Consider the following 7,699-nt stretch of genomic DNA (forward strand, 5'->3'; position numbering starts at 1 on the left):
TTAGTAAATCTTACCTCAGGAGAGCTCAGGAAGGTTGCGGTTAGGCTATATAGGGGTGTGAGGATATGTCAGGGGAGTTTTGGGATGAATCTGATCAGTGCTGGGCATTTATTTGGAGTGAATGCCAACGCCAGCAATGCCAGGACTACCTCTGCATCACATACACAGCACTGGACCTTCCACATCACTGAGGAAATACGTGCCAAGATGAGAGTTTTCTCTTTAATTAGGTGAGTATTTTTGTGTTAGTGGAAGGTCTTTTGGGGGAGGGGAGTTGCTAGGACATTTTGTTACTGTTGATCCAGGGGAATGACCTATTCCCAGTATTGGCAGTCTTCAAACACCACAAATGCCGGCACATCCAATATCAATTTTAAACTTCAAATTAAATACAGTATTTATAAAGCCAACCTTTTTGAGGCATTCAGTCTCTTCCTCAGGGCATACAGAATATTTCACGAGTTCACTCATCTCCACAATGTGGTATGCAGCTGTCGGACCTTCCACGTCATGGAGACGAGTGGGGATGTACTGTCTGTAACACCACCTATGCCAGGCATGGGCAAACTTGGCCCTCCAGCTGTTAAGGAACTACAAATCCCACAATGCATTTGCCTTTATGAGTCATGACTGTGGCTGTCAGACTCGTGTAATGCACTGTGGGACTTGTAGTTCCTTAACAGCTGGAGGGCCAAGTTTCCCCATGCCTGTTCTATGCTCTGGTATCACCACGGCAAGACCTACCATCTCAACTATAGTCCTCCAGCTACTTTTTTTTGTTTTGTTTTTGCACCGTTGCTGGATTAGGAGAGACTAAAGGTCCGTACACACGCCGGACTGGAGGCAACGACGGGTCCATCGTCACCTCCCGCTGGGTGGGCGTTCCAACGACAGTCCGGCGTGTGGACGCACTGTCGGCGGACTGATACGGCTGCTTCTGAGCGATCCGCCGGGCGGGAGGTGACGACGGACCCGTCGTTGCCTCCAGTCCGACGTGTGTACAGACCTTTATACTCCATTCATATACGCTTTTAAAATGGTGTGCACTCTTACTGCATTGTATTGTCTGCTGGCACAGTGTATTTGGGAATGGTATAATTAAGTCACATACTATTTTGCACCCACTTTTGCAAGATATATTAGAACATTGACAAATAGACAAATTAAAGTTTGTAGAAAATAGAGCAGTGCCAACCTAACCACCCATCTCAAACTTCAGACATTGATAGCGGTGCAGCTGACGGTTCATCTGGCTGGTGCAAACTCCTCCCACTTATGACATGTAGTCTTCCTGAAAGCTGCTGTTGTAGGTGTCAGCAGAGCACTTCATGGAAAGCTGCATTCTGTGATCGATATTTCATGTGCTATTTTGTAAAGTAGTCAGAGCCATCAATAAGCATCTGTGATCTATGTCTAGGGTCTACAATGCTTTTCCATTGTAATCTAACCTGATATTATTGTCATCTAATCCCAGCTAAAAATACTGCAGTGAATATACAGTATGTCTATCACAATGATGTCACTTCCACATTGAAGGAGAAAAACTGAGAGTTTGTCGGAGCTGCGAGGGACGTTTGTGGCAAGAAGTACAAGGCACAGGGGGACACTGAAGACACACAGTAGCGCAGTTTTGGTGATTACAAACAGTAGGCTGTTTTGGTGATTTGTGTTTATATTGTGCTGTGTAGCTGCTTCCTAGGTTCTCTGCTACCTGTAGTTCACCAGCTAGGGGCTCTTTAATAGTCCTTTTAGGACTCTTCCTGACTACAAAAGTCCTTTTGACGAGTGGGCAAAGGACAATGTGGGAAGCCTCTGGAGAATCCAGAGCCTTTCCTCTCCTTAGGAGAGTAAATGTTTTTTTTACCCAAGGTCCACCTCGGGTTTGCTTTAAAGCACACGTGTGAGAGGAATATGGAGGCTGCCATATTAATTTTCCTTTTAAACAATGCAAATTGCCTGGCTGTCCTGCTGATCTTCTTCCTCTAATGCTTTTGGACATATATTCTGAACAAGCATGCAGATCAGGTGCTCTAACTGAGGTCTGACTGAATTTGCCACATGCTTGTTTCAGGTGTGTGATCCAGACACTACTGATGCCTGAAAGATCAGCTGGGCTGCCAGGCAACTGGCTTTGTTTAAAAGGAAAAATTAAGTAGAAGTCATTGTAAAATGTTGGGTTTGTAAAATGTAAATAGACTTTTTTTCATCCTTGCCCAGTTTCACTTCAGATATCCAACCCATACATTTAAACATTGGGAATTGTCATCTACCTGATTGGATGTTGAAAAGACTGTAGGAAAGAGTCGAGTGTTCTCCCCTGAGGAAATCAGCCACGTAGTCCTATTTGTTAACAGATCTGTGCAGTTACTGGAATCAGGATTATGTTTTACAGGAAATTTTGTAAATTTATTTTTCTACTTGTAATTTATTAAAGTGTAGTATTTTAGAAAATAAAATATTTTCAATATCTCTGAATTTTTTTTTTTTTATAAAGCACTCTATGAGAAGACACTTGAATGAAGGCAACTAGAATTATTTAAAGAGGAATTGAAACCCAGGATTGAAATTCATCCCAATCAGTAGCCGATACCCTCTTTCCCACAGGAAATCTTTACCTTTTCTCACATAGATCATCAGGGGGGTCTGTATGATATTTTGGTGAAACCACTCCCAAAAGTGTGATGTCATGACCATGGTCCCGACAGTTTCCTGTCTGTGCACCTTGTTGCATTGTGGGAAATACATCTTTTTTCCAACTGCCAAGCAAGCAGTATCTCCCTCTGTGCATAGCATAGAACTCTCATTAATGAACTTTTCGTTCAGATCATCTGTCAAAATTAAAGATGTCACTCCCAGTGATGCATTTCAGAAGGTAAATCAGGGTGAAGAAAGATTTTACAATGGGTAACCACTAAGTAATTATACATTAATATTGTAAACAATAAGCAATTGTATTTGTGTTATTTTCACTACAGTTCCTCTTTAAATGATCCTCTTAGATTGGTGATTTGGCTTGTGCTAGAGGATGGAGCACTGAGTCACCTGCTCCCGATGTCTTCCATGGACGCCAGTGATGACATCTCTGAACTCGGGTTTCTAAGTTTGTACACCTGCTGCAGTAATTATAAGGCTGACCCACCCTCCATGAATGGGAACAGGAGCAGAGAACCTGGATGGGGATCATTTACAAATGGGTTTCCCATGAGGTGACTGCAGTCATTTGGTTTATATATGCAGAGTCTGCAACAGTAGTAAACTTACTTAAACATTTCTGGTAAATATTGGTAAACTATTATATCACAGATTTATAGCGTTCACCAAAAAAAAAAATACAGTTTTTCAAGAATTCCTTTCTGAGGTTCCATGCTTGACCGCTTGCAGAGTTCTCCAGTATAAACTGTAGACTTGGTGAAACTTGACTTAAAAGGGAACCCAAGGTGAGAGTGATATGGAGGCTGCCATATTTATTTCCATTGAAGCCATGCAAGTTGCCTGGCTGTCCTGATCCTCTGCCTTTTAGCCATAAACCCTGAACAAGCATGCAAGGATAGTGTCATCCGGTGTCGTGTGGAATCACTGGGAAGCAAGAAGGAGGCCCGAAGCCTTATGGTGCAGTATGTCTGTGGGTGTTGCCGCACGACACAATACTTACAGAATACTCACAAAGCTGGGTTGCTACCAGCAACCACCAACTAGAGCCTGTGGGGAGATGCCCGCCTCCACTTGGATTTCCGAGTACTGTGAACAGGAACTGGAAGGTCACACTCATAGGTTGTTTTTTTGTTTTGTTTTGTTTTTTTAGGGATGATCTAAAAACCAATACCTCCAAAAGAGGTAATACTGTAACAACAACCTAGTATGGAGGTGCCCAACATATTCGATATGTACTGGTATGGGTATAAGTACATTCATTTAGGGGAGGTTTATAGGCTTACCTCTCCCAAAGAAAGGAAAACTGGAAGGTATTTTTATTAGCATAAAAAAGACAATGCATTTTGCAGGTCTCTGCCCATTTCTTTAGGTCTGTATAAAAACAGTGCCTGTAAGTCTGGGGGCCAGCAAATGTGATGTGATCACGTTTGCTAGCCTCAAACTTACAGGCACGGTTAACATTAAATTACAATATAAAAAAAAATCAATGTTCATGTTTTTTTTCTTAAATGAAAGTGGAGTTGCACTTTAACTTTTATGGACCGGTAACTTTTTCTCAACTTACAGTACTATTTTAATTGCTAGGTGCTGAAAAGGTATTTTATAGCGAGAACTAGATAAGTTTTATTTTTTTACGATCTGCAGTGAATCTAGGGAAAGGTGTTGTCCACGGCAAAGTGAACCCAGTGGCTGACCTCGTACTGTAATGAATCGCCCTGGTGTGTATTAGCCCATGCCACACATCTTGAATAGCAGCTATCACTGTGACTGTAAGGAGAACTTCGGAAACGTGAGAGGTATCCAGTCAGTATCATTACTAGAAGGCAGCAAGGTGAGCGGATGTCATCTGAGACAGCAACCAGCAGGCTTTCACCTTGCGTCTCTGCTAGGCCTGTCAAGTGTAATTTCTAAAAGTAACTCAGCACTGATTGAAAATTAGTCATGCACAAAATAAAATCAGCCATCTGGTTAGTTATGTTTCTATCAGAGGCTGTGTCTGTATTGTAGCCTGGACAGGTCTAGACTGATACTTCCAAAATACAGAATGCAACGTTTTGTAGTGTTATAAGCAGCTTATAGGGTGAATAGTCTGAACAGCTTTGAAGGAGAGAGTACCAAATTTACAATAATGAAGGATGTTTGCTTGCAAAGTATTCGGTACTGGACCCTACCACCACAATGAGGCCATCCTTTTGGAAGGGACCCTAGCCTCTAACAAAAAGGTATTTTTGTTAATTAGTTAGAGGGGCTTCCTCCAGCCCCCTTTGACTCCCTCAGCGTCTTTGCGGGCTGTCTCAATCAGCCACTAGGGTCCTCTGAAGCTTCTCTGGACAGGGGGTACTACGCATGCATGACTCGGCCCTTGCGCACACCCCCATTGCGCTGCCATCACCGGAAGCATACTGCGCAGACACAGAACACTCCTGGCACCAGGAGCACGATACCGGTGAGCGCACAGCCAAACTGCGCATGCACCTACTGGTCCCGACTGGAGAAACTTCAGAGGACCTTAGTGGCGGATAAAGGCGGCCCAGGAGGACAAAGTCAAAGGTCTGAAGGGGCTGGAGGACGCCCAAGGTATGTATGAATTTTTCCCCCACTCCCGTCTCAGATACACTTTAATCCTTTTCTGAGGAAGAGATGAATCTTCAACCCGAGGCCCTTATTAAATTAACTTATTTTCCTTTGCGATAATTTTTTATCTTCTCTTTAAAATAACTTTCCAGCACTTTGCAAATGAAAAAATATCAAAAAGTAGGTGAAAATGTACTATCAAAATAAGTTTGATTACCGTATTTTCTTGCTTGCTGGTAGCTTAAAAGGCATTTTATTGACAAGGTGTGAAAATATCGCCTAGGAGAAAGCTCAGGAGGAAAAGTTATTTACATATGAGCCCGAGAGAGAAACCATCTGAAAGTACAATAGAACATAACTACCCCATCTTCCAGTCACAAAGACAACAGCAGGGCCGGAGCTACCATAGGAAAAAATGGGCAATTGCCCCAGGGCCCCAGAGCCTGTAGGGGCCCCCAAGTTGTCCCTCCCCCATCTTAACTGTTGCTCCCCAGGGACTCTGCAGAGTCTGTTAAGTTGGGAGGTGATTGGGGGAGGGTCAGCAGCCAGCTCAGGGGCCCAGGAGGGAAATTTGGCTGCAACCAAGAGCCTCTAATGATGCTTTTTGGTCGGGGGGTGTCTAATGGGGGGCCCCCAGGCTAATTTTGCCCTAGGGCCCAATTGTTACTTGAACCGCCCCTGGACAACAGACCCCATGAAACACTGTTACAATAAATGGTCAGGCTTTCCATTGACAGGACAGGTGTCTGTGGCCCTTAGCCAAATCTTGGTCATCCCTATCATGAATAAATTATATATAAAGACTCAACACAAGTTCAAAGCATCTCTTTATTATAAATATATTATCTTTACAGTACATGTATAGAAACAATGGAAATTGGATAATTTCAGTGGCATTTTTGAAGTACAGATTTCACATTGAGAAACGTATAAAAAGAATCATTCACATTTGCTGCTAATACATTTCTGGCTGCAGCATTTGAAAATCCCATTGCTGGGTAAAGATGGATGTTGGCAGCAGGCCAGGCACTTTCTGAGTTCATGAGCTATTTTCTATTACTCAGAATGATTTCCTATTCTCATGTTAGGAATGTAAAACATTGCCTTCTATGGCCTCGTACACACACGCTGTTTTGAGGACACATAAGAGCTGGTGTTTCAATACCCTCAGGACACTATTCATGCAATGATGTCATAACAGCCCAGCCTATACACAGTCAGAGGTTGGCGCAGTTGAGGGCGGTAAAGAAATTCCTGCATGCAGCAGGTTTGGAGCACTGTGTGTGTATGTGTGTGTGTGTGTGTACGTGTACGTGTACGTTTACCATGTTAGCCTGGGCAAGTGGTTAAAGGGGCACTGCAGCGAAAAACTGTAAAATTTAAAGTATCTGCAAATATATATGAATAAGAAGTACGTTTCTTCCAGAGTAAAATGAGCCATAAATTAATTTTCTCCTATAATGCTGTCACTTACAGTAGGCAGTAGAAATCTGACAGAAGTGACAGGTTTTGGACTAGTCCATCTCTTCATAGGGGATTCTCAGCAAGGCTTTTATTCTTTATAAAGATATTCCCTAAAAAGTATTTAAAGAGGAACTGCAGTGAATATTTTAGTGTTGGCAGGTGATGTAGCTGCTGCATGGTTTTTGGCAGTTGGAAACAGCTGTAACAGCTATTTTCCACAATGCAACAAGATTCACAGACAGGAAACTGCCAAAAAAAAGTACGTACTTTTCTTGTGGGAGGGGTTTCACCACAGATATTCACCACAGATATTCACCACATAGATTTCTCATGTAAAAGGGGGTATCAGCTACTGATTGGGGTAAAGTTCAATTTTTGGTCGGAGTTTCTCTTTAAACAATGATGCTGGCCAGCTTCCCTGCTCCCTACACAGTTTTTTGGCAGTTGGACAGAGCAACTGCCATTCACTAAGTGCTTTTGAAAATAAATAAATCCCTGAGAATCCCCTATAAAGAGATGGACTAGTCCAGAACCTGTCACTTCTGTCAGATTTCTACTGCCTACTGTAAGTGACAGCAACATAGGAGAAAAGTAATTTATGGCTCATTTTACTATGGAAAAAAATGTACTTCTTATTTGTATATGTTTGCACATATTTTACATTTTTTTTCGTTGTAGTGCCCCTTTAAGCTCTCCCCATAGCCACTACTAACTGGACCAGCTCCAGTTCACCTATAGAGCAAACGGATCCATGGATGACACCATCAATATCTGCCGTTGAGATTACACATGACCACAAAGGCCCGGGGCTTGGGCGGCAGGAGCTCAAGGGGCACCTGGAAATGAAATAGGGGTTGCTGCAGAGAAGGCTGGCAAGTAGCAGAGAAGGCTGCAAATTGGAAGAAACACATGAAAAAGGGAAGGGAGCTGTACAAGGAAACAAGGGCTGCAGCACATGTATGTTACAAATGGAGGGGGTGGGGCTGCTGCATATGGGAGAGAAGCCCCA

Source organism: Hyperolius riggenbachi, chromosome 4 (assembly GCF_040937935.1).
Source record: "Hyperolius riggenbachi isolate aHypRig1 chromosome 4, aHypRig1.pri, whole genome shotgun sequence".
Lineage (NCBI taxonomy): Eukaryota > Metazoa > Chordata > Amphibia > Anura > Hyperoliidae > Hyperolius > Hyperolius riggenbachi.